The sequence below is a fragment of the Acomys russatus genome, chromosome 29, assembly GCF_903995435.1.
Source record: "Acomys russatus chromosome 29, mAcoRus1.1, whole genome shotgun sequence".
Taxonomy (NCBI): domain Eukaryota; kingdom Metazoa; phylum Chordata; class Mammalia; order Rodentia; family Muridae; genus Acomys; species Acomys russatus.
This window is the reverse complement of record NC_067165.1, coordinates 9,602,115-9,623,659: the sequence shown is the minus strand read 5'-3', so window position 1 is coordinate 9,623,659 and position 21,545 is coordinate 9,602,115. Positions and strand designations below refer to the sequence as shown.

At 41.1% G+C, this 21,545-nt stretch overlaps 1 protein-coding gene across 1 annotated transcript in view; it reads right to left on the bottom strand.

The window, feature by feature from the left end:
* Positions 1-21,545, bottom strand: part of Agbl4 (AGBL carboxypeptidase 4) — a 1,177,749-nt gene that overhangs the window by 351,137 nt on the left and 805,067 nt on the right. The window lies entirely within an intron of this gene.

The window sequence follows — 21,545 nt, the reverse complement described above, 5'->3', positions numbered from 1 at the left end:
TGGGATGCTCAGGCAGATCTCTGTAAGTCTGAGGCTAGACTGGTCTACAAAGCAAGTTCCAGGAAAGACAGGACTACACACAGAGAAAAACCCTGTCTTAAATAAACCAAAAAAAGAAAGAAAGAAGGAAGGAAAGAAAGAACAAAAGAAGAAAGAAAGAAAAAGGAAAGAAAGAAAAAAAGAAAAAAGCCCCACAGAGTTAACCACTTTTCTTTCGATTGTATTAGCGTACAATGGGACAGCAGTCATTTGTAACACAGAGATGTGCTCACTGGAACTCAGCTACGCTGGCACTGTGATCTGAGACTTTTACTCCTACAACAGTAGTAAGTAAATGTCTGCTGTTCATTAACTGCCCAGTCTATGGTATTCTGTTACAGTTATAGCAATAACAAATGCCTAAGACATCCTCCACAATTTATGAACATTTAGGACAAAGAGGAAGAAACATGTTCAAAGTTTCACAATGTGTTACCCATGAGAGAACCCTAACTATTAGCCAAGACTCAGAAGCTGTTCTGAGAAAGAAACACTCCAGGAGCTTTAAAACACTTGCATTGACCCAAACGTGAAAATTCTCTGACCCAGTAATTCTACTGTTGGGAAATGAAGTGATTACAGTTTAGCTAAAAGAAAATTTATCAAAGCATCATTATCAATGGCAGTATTAGTGGTTATCACAAACTGAACATTTTAGTTTGTATCAGACACTGTACTGGGTGTTTTCACAGATAATCAATCCTCAAAACAAGCTTCCTTCCTTCCTTCCTTCCTTCCTTCCTTTCTCTCTTTCTTTTTTTTTAAGATAAAAGCCTGGATACTTGGGATTAATTAATTTTCCCAAGAACACACAGTTAAGGTTGAAGAATTTGAGTTGAACTGCACATCTATTTGATTCCAGGCCTAGCCTCTTATGCTGTCCTTCTGTGTTACCATAAATGACTTCAGGATCCGACATGGAGACCCAAGGACTGAGAATCATCTGAATATATCAGGTATATTAATGGAGCAAAATACAAAAAGCCATCACACTGTGTTACAGATGAATACAGCAGATAGCAGTGTACAATAAAAGACTGGTTACAAAGCACCACTTATTTTGTGATTATGAGAGTAAGTGACTACTTAGAGCAGTTAGATAAATAAATATGAACTGTTAACATTCTTTATCTCTGCAAAGTGAGATTGTGAGCAAGTTTTAATTTTGATTTTCTATATCTATACATTTTCTGAAAGAAAAATAGACTGACAAAATGATTTGTTTTAGTAAAAAAGAGATCTATAGTGGGAAAGAAAAGATTTCCTGAAAGGAAAAAGGCCAAGGGAGCATCGTTGACAGGGCTTGTGCTTTGGCACATTAGCCTTTCCTCTCCTGACAAAGCAGCCATCTACACAGTACCTGGAAGTTGGTGGCATTTCATTGGCTAAAAGGGTTAATTTCCTCCGACACAGCAGGGTTACCTGGGCAGCACATGTTGCCCTGGCACCTAAATATTGAAAGATTTCGGGGCACTATGTCTCTACACTGTGGCTGGAAGAATGTAATAATATCCCACTGCTTCTTTTTCTTCTCCCTTTCCTAAAGATGCAGCAGGTAAAGCTTCTGATTGAATTCCATCCTGATTTCATTAAATATTCATAAAGGCCAATTAGAGGAGGAGAGAAAGAGGCTACAAGGCAGCCCCTTCCATCATCCTGTCAGAGGCCGGCTAGCTGACCGTCAGGCATGGACCAGCCAGTGGTCAATATAGCCATGACCTTTCTGCACTCTTCTCAAGGGTCACTTCTCACTATCCTAGCAAGAGACACAAGGCCAGCAGGGAGTGAGTGGTAGGGGCCAGGCGAAGAGAGGCAGCTCATAACTCCGACAGAAAGGTGCTTAGTGTGTAGAATGCAAAAATGCAAAGGCTGAGAAGCCAATCACTGCTGGAATGGAAATCTTTCCCTAATGAGTGATGAAGATGGGAAAGAGCTGATTGCACTGAAGAAAAACTGCTTAAAATTCACAATTAATCAAGCAAGTTGATTTTAACCTTTTGTAACTAAGCCATCTGGTTCACTTCACCAAGAGGAGCTCATGTCTTTCTCCCTTACTTCCCTGCAAGGTACTCAGACAGTAGGTGCCCATGAAGACTCCATGCAACTTGGGTAAATTAGGAAGGTAAGGTGACGAGACGTGAGAGACTTTACCCATCTTAATCTGGCAGGCTGATGAGGGTGAGGAGCAATGCAACCCAGTTGTCCAATAGCAAATCACTAAGGGAAGCTATGAAAAAAGTGGACACTAAAAACCCAGAGTGCTAGGTCTGGGACCATGTTTGGCTATCTCAAGCTGTGAAGAACAGATCAAAGAATTTATGCTATTTTAGGCTGGAGATCACATATTCAAATCTGGCAATAATCATGCTGTTAATAATGTCTTCTTCCTTACCTGGCGCAGTTCTTATAAGAGTCAAATAATGAAAGGATATAAAAGTGCTTCCAAAATAGTGAGGCATCCTTATTATTATTCAGCTCTTCCCATTTTTCTGGGCCCACAGGTCCTTCCCTTCGTACATCACACGGCAGTGCCAGCAAGATATTTTCAAAATCTTGGAATGACCTTGTCTTTCCCCCGTTTAATCGTTTACACACTGTCTGTGAGATGGAGACTGGTTCTAAGCCAGGTATTCAAGAGACCTCCCAGTTTTGAGAATTTAGAGAACTTTGCTTCTCTGAGCTTGTTTGGTAATTCATGCAATGAGAAAACCAATGCAAGAGAAGGCTGGTGTGATTACTAGACTTCACACCATAAGTGCAATAAGCATCGCATTTGGCACACTACATTTGCTCTATATAGTTTATATTTTGTTATTAAATAAGTAGAAAATGAATCTCTCTCAATCTCTCTCTCTCTCTCTCTCTCTCTCTCTCTCTCTCTCTCTCTCTCTCTCTCTCTCTCTGTGTGTGTGTGTGTATGTGTCTGTGTGTGTATCTGTGTGTGTTGTGATAGAGATACTTATTACTGTGTGTGTGTGTGTGTGTGTGTGTGTGTGTGTGTGTGTGTGTATGTAGATCAGCTGTTAACTTGAGCTCCTAACCATGCTCAAACTTTATTTTGAGACAGGGTTGATCATTGGACCTGAAGCTCATTGATTGGCTAAGCCAGCTGGCCAAAGAACTTCAGGAGTCTGTCTGTCTCTGCTGCACCATCATTGCTGTCTTTTGGGTCATCCGAATTGAGGTCCCCATGCTTACACAGCAAACAACTGATGAGACTGAATCATCTTCTTCAGCCTCAAAGAAATACATGAAGCAGGAAGAACCCAGAGAGGTAAAGACTTCACTTATACAAATGTCCCAGCTAAAATGCAGAGATTTCACTTGGCCTTTTGGTTCCTAGGGGCTGCAGAAAGAAAAAGGAGGAGTAGAGGAAGAGGGGGGAGAGAGAGAGAGAGAGAGAGAGAGAGAGAGAGAGAGAGAGAGAGAGAGAGAGAGAGATGAGAGAGAGAGATGAGAGAGAGAGATGAGAGATGAGAGATGAGAGAGAGAGAGAGAGAGAAAGAGAGAGATGAGAGATGAGAGAGAGAGAGAGAGAGAAAGAGAGAGATGAGAGATGAGAGAGAGAGAAAGAGAGAAAGAGAGAGATGAGAGAGAGAGAGAGAGAGAGAGAGAGAGAGAGAGAGAGAGAGAGAGAGATCAGAGGCAGAGGGGGAGAGAAGCAAACATAGCTACCTGAGGCTGCCTGCAGCAATGCTTCTTTTCTGCCTAGTTCAAAACTTATAAAATTTAAGCTTATTTTCTAATATGATTATAGGGCCACATGTCATCGTTGGCCCCTCTAACTTCTTTTGCCTCACTTTAACTTAGTGGGAAATGAAGTGAAGCAAAGGGAGATTCAGCTATGAAAAAAGAAGTGCTTGAATAAAAGCAGGAAGACAAATTTTTCTAACAATGACTTAATGGATTCTTTTCTTTCTGTTCAGTGTCTCCCTTAGCTCTATTTCAAGGCAATGAACAGAAACCAAATGGAAATGCATGAACTGTTGCAAACAACTGTGTTATTTAAAGATGGTTTCCTCAAGACCACACCCCACAGCGGGTGACTGCTGAGCCAGGGACAGAGTTAAGAAACTTGTATATGGTTTCACTTGTCAGAACTTTGTCTTTCCTAGTTTCCTTGTCCTCAAAATAAGACCTGATTTAAGTTACGAACCCACCTTGTCATAAACCAAAGGTATGAGCATTCAAAAAATTCTACTTCATTAATTTGATCATTTGACATTATTTATCAAGCCCTTCTTCGGCACAGAGATATTTTGCTAAAGTACAAAAATGTAAAACAGATCCTGTCCCTATATAGCATTTATATTCTACTGGGAGAAGAATGACTTTTAAAAGAACCAAACATTCACATACATAATTTGATATTTTAGTAGGCATCATGAAGACACACTTTGGCAGCTAGGGCATATTCACCAGGAGGAACTGATGTAGTTTCAGGAAAGCGCATCCAGAAAAGCATCTGTGAGAAGTCACTGGTGCAGAAAAGCATGTGAATTTAAGAAGGCCGAAGGCAAGTGAACAGAGGAGGGCTGGTATGCATGGAGCATCTCTGGGTTCAAGGACTCATCACAGCCAAGGAGACCAGAGGGTCTGCAGAATAGAGATGTTGGCAGAGAAAGAAGATGCTCTGAAGGCATAAAGGGACTGAAGCACACAGAACATTTAATCAGGTAACACAATCTGGGTAACCAGGAAGTTTTCATGTGGGATGAGCATGTTGAGATTGTATTACAAAAATCACTTAAAATTTATTAGATTTTGTTATTAAAATGTCATATCACTTCTGGAATTCATATGAAAATGTAAAAAATTAGAATATCCAAAATAACTTTGAAGAACAAAGTTGCAGTACTAGTACTACCTGATTTCAAGAGTTACTATAAACCCACCGTAATCAAGACAGTGTGCTTTGGCATAACGATATCCATAGAAGAGAACAGAGTCTATGAGTAGACCAACACATGTGTAGACAGCTAATTGAAGACAAAGGTCTTCAAAAATCCAATATCCCTTCATGTTTAAGGTCTTGGAGATAGCATGGATACAAGGCACATACTTAAACACAATAAGGCAACATACAGCAAACCAATAGCCAACACCTGATTAAAGAAGAGAAACTTAAACCATTTTCACTAAAACCAGGCACAAGACAAGGTTACCTGCTCTCTCCATATCTATTCAACACAGTACCTGAAGTTCTAGCTATAGCAATAAAACAGCTAGAAGAGATCAAGGGGATACAAATTGGAATGGAAGAAGTCAAAGTATTGATATTCACAGATAATGTGATAGTATATATAAATGACACCAAAAATTCCACCAAAGAACTACAGCTGATTAACACCTTCAGCAAAGTGGCTGGATACAAGATTAACTATTAAAAAATCAGTTGCCCTACTGTATATAAAAGACTAACAGGCAGAGAAAGAAATTAGGGAAACAACACCCTTGACAATAGCCACAAATAATATAAAGTATATTGGTATAACTCTAACCAAGCAAGTGAAAGACCTGTTTGACAAAAAATTTCATGTCTCTGACGAAAGAAATCGAAGAAGATATCAGAAATTGAAAGATCTCTCACACTCATGAAACTGTAGGATTAATATAGATAGTAAAAATGGCCATCTTACAAAAAGCAATCTATAGATTCAATGCAACACAATTCTTTACAATCCCTGAAAGAACAATTTTCAATTTCATATGGCAAAACAAAAAACCCAGGGTAGGTAAAAAAAATCCTATATGATAAAAGAACTTTAGGAAGTATCGCCATCCCTGATTTCAAGATGTATTACATAATATCAGTAATAAAAAATGCATGCTATTGGCATAGAAATAGAATGGTTGGTCAGTGGAATAAAACCAGAGACCCAGAAATAAACCCATATACCAATAAACACTTGATTTTTGACAAAGAAGCCAAAAGCAAACAACGGGAAAATATAGCATTTTCAACAAAACGGGCTGGCCTAACTAGATGTTTACATGCAGTAAAATGCAAATAGATCCATATTTTCACCCTACACAAAACTCAAATTCAAGTGGATCAAATAACTCAACATAAAACCAGATGTTTTTATGTTTTATACTAAATCTATTAGAAGAAAAACGTGAGAAGAGCTTTGAACTCATTGGCAAAGGAGACAACTTCCTGAGCAGAAAGAATACCAACAGCTTAGGCTTTAAGATTAACAATTAATAAATGGGATCTCATGAAACTGAAAGGCTTCTGTAATGAAACAACCCACTTACAATGCAACAATACAACAACCTAAGTTTGGGAAAAGATCTTTACCAATTCCACATTTCACAGAGGGCTAATAACCAAAAACTATAAAGAACACAAGAAATTAAACACCAACAAACCAAATAACCCAAAGAATAAAATGGAGTACAGAGCTGAACAGAGAATTCTCAACAGCGAAATCTTGAATGGCTGAGAAGCACTTAAAGAAATGCTCAACATCCTTAGTCATAAAGGAAATGCAAATAAAAATGACTCTGAGATTACCTTTAAACCCATTAGAGTAGCTAGGATAAAAATTTTAAGTAACAGTGCATAATGCCAAGGATGTGGAGCAAGGGAAACACTCCTCCGTAGCTACTGGGAGTGCATACTTGTACAACCACTGGGCAAGTCAATCTGCAGGTTCCTCAGAAAATTAAAAATAGATCTAGTTCAAGACCCAGCTATACCCCTCCTAGGCATATACCCAAAAGATGCTCTGCCATACAACAAGGGCACTTGGTCAACTATGTTCATTGCAGACTTATTTATAATTAGCAGGAACTGGAAACAACCTAGATGCCCTCAACTGAAAAATGAATTAAGAAAATATGGCACATTTACACAATACTGGAATACTGCTTAGCTATTAAAAACAAGGACATTATGAGATTTGCAGGCAGATGTATGGAACTAGAAAAGATCATTCTGAGTGACGTAAGCCATACTCAGAAAGACACACTTGGTATGTATTCACTTTTAAATGGATCTTTGTCATAAAGTAGAGGATAATCATACTACAATCTACAGACACAAAAAAGTCAAGGAGAGTCCAAGGGAAGAAGCTTGAATCTCACTGAGAACAGAAAATACAGTAGACATCTGAAGTAGATGGAGGGAGAGAACTGGGTGGGAGATGGTGTGGGGAGGATAATCAGGGTGAGAATTGGGTGTGTAGAGAGAGGAGGAGGGTGGGTGAGGGCAAGAACTAGGAGAGAAAATGGAAATCCATCATGGGTCATCTCTGCGACAGGGGAGCTCTTGGAAGTCTATGGGGATGACCATAACTGAGACTCCAAGTAACAGGTATATTAAGGAGCATAAAGTCACCACCTCTTGTAGCCAGATGGGACTCCCAGCAGAGGGAGGGGACACCAACCCACACATAAAGCCTTCGACCCAAAATGTGTCATGTCTATAAAAAGTGTAGGGGCAAAAAATGGAACAGAGATTGGGAGAATTGCATACCAATGAATGGCCCAGCTTGAGAATCACCTCCATGGGAAAAAGAAAACCCCTGTCACTATTCATGATACTCTGTTATGCTTGCAGACAGGAGTCTAGCATAGCTGTCTTCTGAGAGGCTTAGTCTGGGAGCTGACAGAGACAGATGCAGAGACTCAAGGCCAAGCAATGGGAAGAGCTCAGAGAATGTTGTGGAAGAGTGGAAGGAAGGATAGAAGGAGTTAGAGGGGTCAAGAACACCATAAGAAGACTTACAGAGTAATCTAACTTGGGCCCATGGGGACACACAGAGACTGAATCACCAACAGAAGAGCTTGCATAAATAGAACTTAGATCTCCTATGTCTATACCTACGTATACAATGTAGCAAATGTGCAGCTTGGTCATCATGTGGGTCCCCTAACTATAGGAATAGGGACTGTCTCTCAATCTGCTACCTACTGTGGGGTCATTTTCCCTTAGCTGGGCTTCCTTGTCACTCCCTGGTGGGAGAGGTTGTGCTTTATCCTGCAGGGATTTAAGATACCAGAGAAGACTGTTACCAAATGGGGGCCTTCCCTTCTCTGGTAGGAAGGAGAAGGGGAAATGGTAGGAGGGGATGTGGGTGTGGGACTGGAGGAAAGGAGGTAGGGGGCTTAGATAGGGATGTAAGGGATTAAATAAATAAAGAAAGAAAAACAAAAATGAGACTGCTCATATCATGTTAGTGCAAAGTGTGTACGGAATTTTCATCTTCTGTTACTGAAAACATAAACCTATCATTTGACTCAGCCAGTTCATTTGTAGGCTCTCCAAGAGAAATATAAGCACATGTCCTTGAAAAAAGTTGCAGTTGGAAGTTTAAGGAAGCCTTGTTTTATAATGATCAAAAACCTAGATAAAATTCAAATGTTTACCAACAGGAGAACTTACAGAGGATTATATTTATGCAATAGAACACTTCACCAATATAAAGGAATGAAACGATATACACAGCAATGTGGTTGAATCTCAAAATAATCAATCTCAGTGTCTGAAGGTTGACTATAAAGTACAAGAGCCAGCACATGGAGATAGTTAAAGGGAAGACACAGTTACATTTAGAGTGGGTAAATAGAAATCCAGGAGACAAATGGAGATAGTTTAGAAAGACCAAGGGGGTGGATCTTGTGAAAAGTACAAACTTGGGAATTGAAAAAGAAAGGATTGTGGATGGAAGGGAGTGAATGAAGAAGAGAGGAATGGTGATGAACAGGGGTCGAAAGACAACATGTAGAGGTTTGGATTGACTATTCTATCCTAGCCAGTGATGTCACAGCCAGGCCTCCAAATCCTCAAGTTCAAACAACAGCATACTGAAAATACTAAAAAGGGGAGTCTGTACTGAATCCATAGAGAATTCCTTCTTGCCAACATCCCCTAAACCATACGATTTACATAGTACTTGAGTTGTAGTCATTGGATGTACAGGTTATGTGCAAGCAACCCACTTTATACAAGCGACTTGAACGCCCTAAGATTTTTTAATCTGTGCTTTTAAAATTCTAAAGAACAGCCCTTCCTGTATCATTCACCTCTATCTCCTCCTCCTAGACTAAATGCCGCTCACCTGCATTTTTGTAATGGGTTTTTTCTTTTATTTCCCACATTCAGTTTTAGCTTCTGGATTTAGTATTTCACACTAGAGAACATTTTAACCTTCCTACAAGACATGTGTGACAGATTTGTTTTCCTGTTACATTTCTTCCCACAAACCCCTTTTGCTCTCGGGATGAAGTCAATGCTCCTCTTATCTTCTGTAGCCATCTAGCACACCATACCAATACCTTGACTTGGTCAGATATACTGAATTCTTGTAGCTTCTTTGAATATTCCCCCCTCTTTTCCTGTATGTAAGTTGATCCACTGACTTTAACTGACTTCCAGAAGCATCATCTATTGTCCAAGACTGGATTCTGTGTCTCCCAAATGCTCTTCCAGCCTTTTGTGCATCTCTGAGAGCTATTTACTTGCTGACTTTTCTGACTCTGCAGTACCTGGGCTCCACTCATCTATTAAAGATCTCCTTAGGTCACTCACAGGCTTCAGACACCACGTGATGGCTCTAGTGTGTCAGCAGGGCTAGTTCTTTTGCTCGGTGGTTGTCAGCCCTCTGCAGACATGTTTTGGACATCTGCTTTTTCATGCCTGTCTTACTATATAGTTATTCCCTTCTTCACATGCTGTCTCAGTTATCCTACCTGTGCATGACAATGAAGAGATGAAGACAGATGAGATACATTCTCTGACCTCAGGGACTCCAGACATGACACTAAGCAAGTTGCTCCCATTCCCTGATTCTTAGTTTCCTCATCTGTAAAATGATGTTTAAAGAAGTGTTTTTTTTTTTCTTTATGATTTCATGCTTTCAAGATTAGAATGAAGTGAGTGACAGGGAAGTGAAGGGAGGTAATTATGGATGATAAGTAGCTAAACATTTGAAACAAAATATGCAACATGGATAAAATTGTCTCAATTATTTCTTTTTTTTTTTTTTTTTTTTTTATTAATTTATTCTTGTTACATCTCAATGTTTATCCCATCCCTTGTATCCTCCCATTCCTCCCCCCCCCATTTTCCCATTATTCCCCTCCCCTATGACTGTTCCTGAGGGGGATTACGTCCCCCTATATATTCTCATAGGGTATCAAGTCTCTTCTTGGCTACTTGCTGTCCTTCCTCTGAGTGCCACCAGGCCTCCCCCTCCAGGGGACATGGTCAAATGTGAGGCACCAGAGTATGTGAGAAAGTCGTATCACACTCTCCACTCAACTGTGGAGAATATTCTGACCATTGGCTAGATCTGGGAAGGGGTTTAAAGTTTACCTCCTGTATTGTCCTTGGCTGGTGCCTTAGTTTGAGCGGGACCCCTGGGCCCAAATCTGCCTATCATATTGTTCTACTTGTAGATTTCTAGGACCCTCTGGATCCTTTTATTTTGCTGTTCTCCCATGCGTCTCTCATTTAGAGTCCCAATAGGATGCCTTCCCCTCTGTCCCAGTTTCCTGGTAAGTGAAGGCTTTCGTGGGACATGCCCCTTGGGCTAGTATGCAGATATAAGTGAGTATATACCATTTGATTCTTTCTGCTTCTGGGTTAACTCACTCATTATGATCATTTCTAGCTCAATCCATTTATCCACAAATTTCGGGAATTCCTTGTTTTTAATAGCTGAGTAGTATTCCATAGTGTATATGTACCACAGTTTCTTTATCCACTCTTCTACTGAGGGACACTTAGGCTGTTTCCATGTTCTGGCTATTATGAATAAGGCTGCTATGAACATGGTTGAGCAAATTTTCTTGTTGTGTGCTGGAGCATCTTCTGGGTATATTCCAAGGAGTGGAATAGCTGGGTCTTGAGGAAGCCCTATTCCCATTTTTCTGAGATAGCACCAGATAGATTTCCAAAGTGGCTGTACTAGTTTGCATTCCCACCAGCAATGAAGGAGTGTTCCTCTCTCCCCACATCCTCGCCAGCATGTGGTGTCGCTTGAATTTTTGATCTTAGCCATTCTGATGGGTGTAAGATGGAATCTCAGAGTTGTTTTGATTTGCATTTCCCTGATGACTAAGGAGGTTGAGCATTTCTTTAAGTGTTTCTCAGCCATTTGATACTCCTCTGTTGAGAATTCTCTGTTTAGTTCCAAGCCCCATTTCTCAATTGGGTTATTCGGTTTGGTGGTGTTTAATTTCTTGAGTTCTTTATATATTTTGGATATTAGACCTTTGTCAGATGTAGGGTTGGTGAAGATTTTTTCCCAGTCTGTAGGCTGTCGCTTTGTTCTCTTGACAGTGTCTCCTGCCTTACAGAAGCTTCTCAGCCTCATGAGGTCCCATTTATTAATGGTTGACATTAAGGCCTGGGCCGTTGGTGTTCTGTTCAGGAAGTTGTCTCCTGTGCCAATATGTTCCAGGCTCTTTCCCACTTTTTCTTCTAAGTGAGTTAGTGTCTCTGGTTTTATGTTGAGATCTTTAATCCACTTGGATTTGAGTTTTGTGCAAGGTGACAAATATGGGTCCAGTTTCATTTTTTTACACATAGACCTCCAGTTAGACCAGCACCATTTGTTGAAGATGCTATCCTTTTTCCATTGAATGGATTTGGCTTCTTTGTCAAAAATCAAGTGACCATATGTGTGTGGATTCATATCTGGGTCTTCGATTCGATTCCACTGATCAACCAGCCTGTTGCTGTGCCAGTACCATGCTGTTTTAAGTACTATTGCTTTATAGTACAGTTTGAGATCAGGTATGGAGATTCCTCCGGAGCATCTTTTATTGTACAAGATTGTTTTAGCTATTCTGGGTTTTTTGTTTTTCCATATGAAGTTCAGAATTGAACTTTCAATGTCTTTAAAAAATTGTGTAGTTATTTTGATAGGGATTGCATTGAATCTGTAGATTGCTTTTGGTAGGATGGCCATTTTTACTATGTTAATTCTCCCGATCCATGAGCAAGGAAGATCACGCCATCTTCTCAGGTCATCTTCAATCTCTTTCTTCAGAGTTTTGAAATTTTTTTCATACAAGTCCTTCACTTGCTTAGTTAGGGTAACTCCTAGATATTTTATATTGCTTGTGGCTAATGTGAAGGGTGTGGTTTTCCTAATTTCTTCCTCTGTAAGCTTGTCATTTGTGTATAGGAAGGCTACAGACTTTTTTGAGTTAATTTTGTATCCAGCCAATTTGCTGAAGGTGTTTATCAGCTTTAGGAGTTCTCTGGTGGAGTTTTGAGGGTCACTTATGTACACTATCATATCATCTGCAAAGAGGGATAATTTGACTTCCTCCTTTCCCATTTGGATACCCTTGATCTCCTTTTGTTGTCTTATTGCTCTGGCTAGAACTTCGAGTACTATATTGAAGAGATATGGAGAGAGTGGGCAGCCTTGCCTTGTTCCCGATTTGAGAGGAATTTCCTTGAGTATCTCACCATTTACTTTGATTTTGGCTATTGGCTTGCTGTATATAGCCTTTATTATGTTGAGGAAAGTGCCTTGTATCCCCGATCTCTCTAAAACTTTAAACATGAATGGGTGTTGAATTTTATCAAATGCTTTCTCTGCATCCAAGGAGATAATCATGTGGTTTTTTATTTTCAGTTTGTTTATATGATGGATTACATTGATGGATTTCCGTATATTAAACCATCCCTGCATGCCTGGAATGAAGCCTACTTGGTCATGATGAATGATATCTTTGATGTGCTCCTGTATTCGTTTTGCAAGTATTTTATTTAGTATTTTTGCATCTATGTTCATAAGAGAAATTGGTCTGAAATTCTCTTTCTTTGTTGAGTCTTTGTGAGGTTTAGGTATCAATGAGACTATGGCCTCATAGAATGAATTTGGTAATTTTCCATCCATTTCTATCTTTTGGAGTAGCTTGAAGAGTATCGGTATTAGCTCGCCCTTAAAGGTCTGGTAGAATTCTGCACTGAAACCATCTGGCCCTGGGCTTTTTTTGGTTGGGAGACCATCGATGATTGCTTCTATTTCTGTAGGGGAAATGGGACTATTTAACTTGTTTATCTGTTCTTCACTCAACTTTGGCAAGTGAACTTGATCAAGAAAATCGTCCATTTCCCTTAGATTTTCAAATTTTGTGGCGTATATGCCTCCAAAGTAGGATCTTATGATTCTTTGAATTTCTTCAGTGTCTGTTGTTATGTCTCCCTTTTCATTTCTGATTTTGTTCATTTCAATACTGTCTCTCTGCCTTTTAGTTAGTTTGGCTAATGGTCTGTCTATCTTGTTGATTTTCTCAAAGAACCAACTTTTGGTTTTGTTGATTCTTTGGACTGTTTTCTTAGTTTCTAATTTGTTAATTTCAGCCCTGAGTTTGATAATTTCCAGGCGTCTACTCCTCTTGGGTGTTTCTGCTTCTTTTTTTTCTAGGGCTTCCAGTTGTGTTGTTAAGATGCTTATGTGCGATGTTTCCAATTTCTTTTTAAAGGCACTTAGTGCTATGAATTTTCCTCTTAGCACTGCTTTCAATGTATCCCACAAATTTGGGTATGTTGTTTCTTCATTTTCATTGAATTTCAGAAACTCCTTGATTTCTTTCTTTATTTCTTCCCTGACCCAGGTGTCATTTAGCAGAGAGTTGTTTAGTTTCCACAAACGTGTAGGCTTTTTGTTATTTCTGTTGTTGTTGAATTGCAGCCTAAGAGCATGGTGATCTGATAGGATACAAGGTATTATTTCAATCCTCTTGTATCTGTTGAGGCTTGCTTTGTGACCTACGATGTGATCAATTTTGGAGAAGGTTCCATGGGGTGCAGAGAAGAAGGTGTATTCTTTCTTGTTTGGGTGAAAGGTTCTATAGATATCTGTTAGATCCATTTGACCCATGGCATTGGTTAATGATGTTATTTCTCGGCTTAGTTTCTGTTTCAATGACTTATCCTTCAGTGAGAGTGGGGTGTTGAAGTCTCCCACTATTATTGTGTGGGGATCGATGTGTGGTTTAAGCTTTTTTAGGAGATCTTTTACATATGTGGGTGCCCTTGTATTGGGAGCATAGATGTTCAGAATTGTGATGTCATCTTGGTTGACTTTACCTTTGATGAGTATGAAGTGTCCTTCCTCATCCCTTTTGATTAATTTTGGTTGAAAGTCTATTTTGTTCGATACTAAAATGGCTACACCTGCTTGCTTCTTGTGACCATTTGCTTGGAATATTTTTTTCCAACCTTTTACCCTGAGGTAATGCCTTTCATTATGGGTGAGATGTGTTTCTTGGATGCAGAAGAATGTTGGGTCTTGTTTATGTACCCATTCGGTTAGTCTGTGTCTTTTTATTGGAGAATTGAGGCCATTGATGTTGAGAGATATTAATGACCAGTGACTGTTAAGAGTCTTAATTTTGATGTTGTTTCCAGTCGAGCGTTTGTGTAGTTGTGTTTTTGCCATGGGATAGTTATCTATTTCCTGGGTAGTTTTGGTTGTAGCTTGACCCTTTGGGATGGAGTTTTCCTTCTAGTACCTTCTGTAAAGCTGGGTTTGTGGATAGGTACTGTTTGAATTTGTTTTTGTCATGGAATATTTTGTTTTCTCCATCAATGGTTATTGATAATTTTGCTGGGTAAAGTAGTCTGGCCTGGCATCTGTGTTCTCTTAGGGTTTGCAGGATCTCTGTCCAGGCCCTTCTGGCTTTTATGGTCTCTGCTGAGAAGTCAGGTGTAATTCTGATAGGTTTACCATTAAATGTTATTTGGCCCTTTTCCCTTGCAGCTTTTAATATTTTTTCTTTGTTCTGCATGTTTTGTGTTTTGATTATTATGTGGCGGGCAGTTTTTCTTTTCTGGTCAATTCTATTTGGTGTTCTGTAGGCCTCTTGTATGTTTATAGGCATCTCTTTCTTTAGATTGGGGAAATTTTCTTCTATGATTTTGTTGAGAATAGTTTCTGGGCCCTGGAGTCTGATGTCTTCTCTTTCTTCAATGCCTATTATCCTCAGATTTCTTCTTTTCATGGTGTCCTTAATTTCTTGGATGTTTTGTGTCAGGAGTTTTCCAGATTTGGCATTTTCTTTAATGGTTGATTCAATATCTGTGATTGTATCTTCTAGCCCTGAGATTCGTTCTTCCATCTCTTGGATTCTGTTAGAAAAGCTCACCTCTGTGTTGCTCGCCTTCTTCTCTGAGGTCTCACGTTCTCGTTTTTCTTCTGTCTGTGTGTTTATCATTGAATCCATTTTCATTTTCAGATCTTGAACTGATTTTTTGATTTCTTTCATCTGATTTTTTGTATATTCCTGAGTTTCTTCCATTGCCTCTTTATAGGTCTTCAGAGCTTGAACCGTTTTAGTTATTTCTTCCATCTGGTTGTTTGCATTTTCCTGCAATTTTTCCAGTTCCACTCTATGTGCTTCTTTTATGTCTCTCACCTGTTTGTCTGCGTCTTCCTGCATTTGATTACGAATTTTATTTGTTTCCTCCATTATCATCCTCATTACTAAGGATTTGAGGTCATTTTCTTGTATTTCCGTTGTATTTGAGTTCTCTGGGTGGTTTTCTTTGGGATAGCTGGAAACTGGAGACGCCATGTTGTTTTGGGGTTTTTTGCGTATGCTTTTTCGTTGTCCTTTAGACATCTTGCCGTCTTTGTTTTTGTTGGGTAGCTTCCAGAGTTGAATGGAGGGTGTCTGATGATAGATTCACTTGTTTTCTTACGATTTCCCTAGGCTGCGAGCTCAAAGCTTCACTGGTGTGGATGTTAGGAGGTTAGCCCTGTTGTTCTGGTCTCTCACAGCCAGTGATCCTCAGTCCCTCTCTGCTGTGGATCCTGCAATTGTTCTGGGTCTCTGAATGAGCGTTGGGTCAGGCCAAGGTATCCACAGCCTTCTGTGTTCCCTGCCAAGTCCAGCCAGGAGCACTGGGACCGAACCACGGGCAGAACTCAGCTAGATTCTCAGGGCCAGAACCGTCTGCCAAGCTCAGCTAGGGATTTTGGGCCCAAAATGCACACAGGGCCCAGCCAGAATTTTTGGGCTGGGACTACGCACCAAGCTCCACTAGGGCCTTTTGGCCCAAAGTGCGTGCTGTGGTCAGTTATTGACTCAGGGCCCGAACTGACCACCAATCTCAGCCAGGAATTCTGGATTCAAACTGTACACTGTGTCCAACCAGAGTCTTAGAGCTGGTGGAACCGAGAGCTCTGTCCAGCCTGTGCCACAGCAGGAGAACTGCGGCTGCTCTGAGTTAGCGCCAGTGGTGGAACAAGTGCTCCGCCCGCACTGTGTCCCCGCAGGGGAGCTGCCGCTGAGCTGAGGTGGTGCCTAGGATGGAACCGAGCACGTCACCAAGCCTGCGCCACAGCAGGAGAACTGCGGCTGCTCTGAGCTAGCGCCAGTGGTGGGACAAGTGCTCCGCCCGGACTGTGTCCCTGCAGGGGAGCTGCCGCTGAGCTGAGGTGGTGCCTAGGATGGAACCGAGCACGTCACCAAGCCTGCGCCACAGCAGGAGAACTGTGGCTGCTCTGAGTTAGCGCCAGTGGTGGAACAAGTGCTCCGCCCGGACTGTGTCCCCGCAGGGGAGCTGCCGCTGAGCTGAGGTGGTGCCTAGGATGGAACCGAGCACGTCACCAAGCCTGCGCCACAGCAGGAGAACTGCGGCTGCTCTGAGTTAGTGCGCCAGTGGTGGAACAAGTGCTCCGCCCGGACTGTGTCCCCGCAGGGGAGCTGCCGCTGAGCTGAGGTGGTGCCTAGGATGGAACCGAGCACGTCACCAAGCCTGCGCCACAGCAGGAGAACTGCGGCTGCTCTGAGTTAGTGCCTGTGGTGAAACCAAGTGCTCCTCCCAGACTGTGTCCCCGCAGGGGAGCTGCCGCTGAGCTGAGGTGGTGCCTAGTGTGGAGCAGCGTGCTCAACTAAGCCTGCGCCACAGCAGGGGAGCTATGGCCACGCTGAGCTAGTGCCTCAGGCAGAACTGTTTGCTGGGCCGGGCCAATACCCGGGACTCTGGGGCCGAACTGTCCGCCGAGTCCAATCTGGGTCCAAAGGCTCCACCCGACCCAAATCCTGCCCCGAGTCCCCTCTCCCGCAGCAATTCCCACCAGCCACCACACCAATCGCCTCCACCGGAAGGCTATGAGCTGCAAACCTCAGCCGCCGCTGCTGGTGCCGCTGGTGCTGCCGCCTCTACCGCTGCCACTCCGATCAGAGAAAAACCGCGCTCCTCCCGTGTGCAGGGGCACGCAGGTCCTCCGCACCCTGGTCCCTCCGAACCGTGGAGCACTCCCGCTGCCGTGATGTTCGGACCTCGGTGTTCCTGGCTCAGAAATCTGTGCAATTCCCTGAATTGTTCACTGGAGCCTCCAAACGCGGTCCACACTGCTCGCCGCCATCTTGGGATCCTCAATTATTTCTTGACTGATTAACTTCTCTAAAAAATAAGCGACTGTGGTATGGGAAATGTGCATGACCACTGTTTCCATCATTGTTACAAGTAGAATGTTTTAACTTGAAACTCTGTGAATAGAATGGATCATGAACAGCATGAAAAAGGTGCTCTTGAATGTTTTGGGGAGAGGAAGTTTCTGAGATGCATACCCCACACCTCCAGGGAAGCAGTTTAATGAAAAGATGAAAGTAAAGTTTAGGGCATTCTTCCAGTACTCACAGAGTAAGTCAAAGAGTTCCTTGTGTAAACACAGACACATCTGCCCTTTTTTGGTCTTCATGACCTTGCTTGTAAAACATGAATATAATTAAAGCCAACCAACCAATCAACTAACCAACTACTGACCAGCAAACAAAACCCCACAAACCTACCTACCTCACAGGGTAACTGTGAGAATTGTTAAGTTAATAAATACGAGCATGAGGTAAGGATCAGTGAGTACTGACAGCTGTTATTATCCACAAAGACCCAGGGCTGGCTCAAATTTCCCAAAGAAAAAAATGTGTAAATTCAAAGATAAAAAAAAACTTGAGTACAGTTAGTTTTACCAATCCAATATTCAGGTACCATTGCCACCTTGGATTTGTACTTCTCCCTGCTGTCATAAGGGGGAGAACTGTATCCAGCCTACACTTGCCAGGCACATGACTCTTTCCAATAATAAATGTGATCACACTCCCTAGAGGATTTTCTATTTCAAAATTATAATTACAATTCAATGGCTTAATTTAATTAGACCCTTCAATCTACCCAGAGGGCTGATGCAGAAGAGAATAGGCAATCATGAGTCTAGGTAACTAACAAGGAATCTTTAGGAAGGAGAACTATGAATTGTGGGTTACTCATTTACTGGGAAACTGTCTTTAACAAGGGTTCTCAACTTTTAGACTCTCTCATACAATCAGTTACTCACAGCAAGAGGGGAGTGGAAATCAGTGTCTATTAAGAATCCCACTCCCATGCTCACAGGCCTTCTGTTTCATAGTTACCACTTAAGAAACAAACTGAGGGACAGGAATACGGTAATAATGCTTGGTTACAAATTTACTATGCAGCAATGTCTTTAAAACTAGCCAACCAAAATAATGTACAAATTATTTTGTATATTATTGAGCATACATTATTGAGATAAAATGCTAATTTGGAGTTAAAACCACACCTAACATAAAAAGAAAAAAGAAGATGTAGAATCAATGTATCTTATATGGACAGTTTCTAGAGCCAAGAGAAATAACTGCTATCATTTATATGAAAACCTCATGCAACCATTTTCATCTCAATAACCTTTAAATGATTATTCTTGGGGAATTTCAAACAATGCACTTGGATGTTATTTACTTCTAATTCTTCTCTTCAATTTCTCCATGATATACCTCAACCTCCCTACCCTTCAACCTCATGTTCTCATTTTTATTTATTTTTCTTTAATAACCCATTGACTCCAGTTTGTGTTGCCCCTATACTTCTGAGTACATGGACATATGTGAGGAGTGTGCTGAACCTATCAGAAGCTATATTTTTAAAGAAACCCAGCACCTCCCATTCCCCAGAAGCCATCAATTGTAAATCTTTCCTCAATTAAGTTCACGGGCTCATAAACCATTTCTACTCTGAGTGGCTTCATCTTGTACAGGTCTTGCACACAAAATCACGGTGGATGTGAGTTCATGAGCTTAAAGGCTACCCAATGGGTAAACTAACACACAGAAGTATTAGGTAGTTTGTACAATTAGTAAGTCCTTTGCCTGCGTAAACTTCAGGCTCACATAATTCCTCCGTCCTGTGAATGGGAAATATGCTGGGAAAAATATTAACCCCCAGTCAGGCATGGCAATTTCATAACAGTAGCAATTATTCAGTGTGGTGGTCTGAATGGAAATGGACCCCACAGACTCATATGTTTGATTATTTCATCCCCAGCTGGTGGAACTTTTTGAGAAGGATTAGAAAATGTGCTTTAATGAAGGAAGTATCACTGGGGTGGGCTTTGAGATTTCAAAAAGCCCACAGCATTACCAATTCTCTCTCTCTCTCTCTCTCTCTCTCTCTCTCTCTCTCTCTCTCTCTCTCTCTCTCTCTTTTTCTCTCTCTCGTGTGTGTGTATGTGTGTGTGTGTGTGTGTGTGTTTGTGTGTGTGTGTGTGTATGTGTGTGTGCATGTGTGCTTGCCACATGCTTGTGGTGCTCGGGGATTGAGATGTAAGTTTTCAGTTAGTTACTGTTCCAGCACTATGCCTGCTGGACGGCTGCCATGATTATCAACAAACTCTAAGATGCTGGAATTGTGAACTCTAAACTTCAAATCTTTCCTTATAAGTTGCCTTGGTCATGATGCTTTGTCACAGTAATTAAAAAGGAAATAAGATGCCCAGGTCTTCACTCTCTGACAACACCTAGTATCATTAATTCACTTTAAAAACACTAGCTGACCAGTTACTAAGTGACAGGAATCCTTCAGGTATGAATGACAGAGTGATAAACAAAATTTGCCAGACCTTCTGTCCTCATAGCTTTTACTTCTAATGAAATCTATAGAGAACACATAAAAGTAAGATATATAGTACTTTAAAATAGTGATAAGGGCCACGGGGAAGCAATGGATATTTTGAGGACAGAATAATAGTTTATACTGGGAAAACAGGGAGGCCTTACTGGAAATAATAATAAAAGATTAAAAACTTAAATGAAGAGAGAAATCATGGAGATGTTATATAGGTTATTACTAAGTAATAACCTTAATCTTTTTGTTTACCCCAAAAATAAATAAAATAAATATGTTACTCAGAAAATTAAAGCCTTTTGGTTTGGTGAGTGAAAAACTGGATACTGATCCTGAGTATGTATCTTCAATCATGATAAGCACTCCAAAACGTGGAGGTAAAATAGTTTCTATCTTTAGTAGACTTTGGTTACTGAGAAGAATAATTTGAGAGATAGATGAGTTGTAAGAATGAGAGCAGTAAGATTTAAAGGAGAAACAAACAATTCTATAGAAGAAATGATTACGCAACAGTGGATAAGGGTTGGGAATGGAGAAGGCAGACCTTGGAGCCAAGATGGGCCCACAGGTTGGAAAAACAAATGGAACAGCATCTTCAGAAGCACAGACCTGAGAAACAGAGGGAGGTGATGACATTACCAGCAGATGGGGTGTGAGGAGCTGGAGCAGATTGCTAAGGAAGGTAAGGGGAGGTAAAAATATAACCAACTTGCTTATTTCTTGTCACAAAAAGTAATCAAATGACATGGCTTAATTGTCCTGTGTCATTAGGCAGCTTATGACAATATGAGATCTTTTTAAATGCATAAAGGATCGTGCAAGCTATAAATAAATATGTACACTCTGCACCAGACAGTGGAAGGAGATAAGCCTCTGTGGCCAGGGAAAAGCTGTCTACAGTGTTGAGCTAAGTCTAAAGAACTGTGGGATCTGGTCTGCCACAGAGCTGTGGAATATGAGTGTGATCTCAGGTAGGAGCTGGGGGGAGAAAGTCCACTTTCAAACATTTTTGTGACATCCACAAGGTCCTTTTCTCCTGCAACTATTTTTCCTACGGCTCCCTATCCAGGGAAGGCAGCAATTTGGTTCTGACCTTGTAAGAAAGCAGCTTTCAGACAAGTTGTGATTCCCTCTACCAGGTTCAGATGCTACCATGTGACCATGATCGGGTAACTTCACAGCAGGTCAGTTCTCCTAGGGGTACCCCAATTCATGGGCCAGCAAACCTCTTCAAGATCAAGATTCCAAGGTGGTTAGTAAAGCTGCCTTTTTCAGAGGTCTGGGAAAAGCATCATGTTCAACCAATGCAGCATTTCCTTCCCCTCTTCTTCGTGCTGTCTAATGCCAAGTTTCTAATTTTACAGACAAGTTGTGATCTTGCTGAAAATAAAATAAATTCCCTATAAGGGAGCTTATGGCTTTCTTGCAATGGCATTTTTAGGTACATGCATGTCTGTATTCCAAAGTGTCTAGGGGTTTATGGGAGCGAGAATATTTTGGTACACTGAGCATCAGCCATGTGCCAAGCACTGAGCTGGAGACTCTGTGTTTCCTCATTTAATTCTCACATTGCCCTGTGAATAAGAAGTGTTTTTCCCCAATT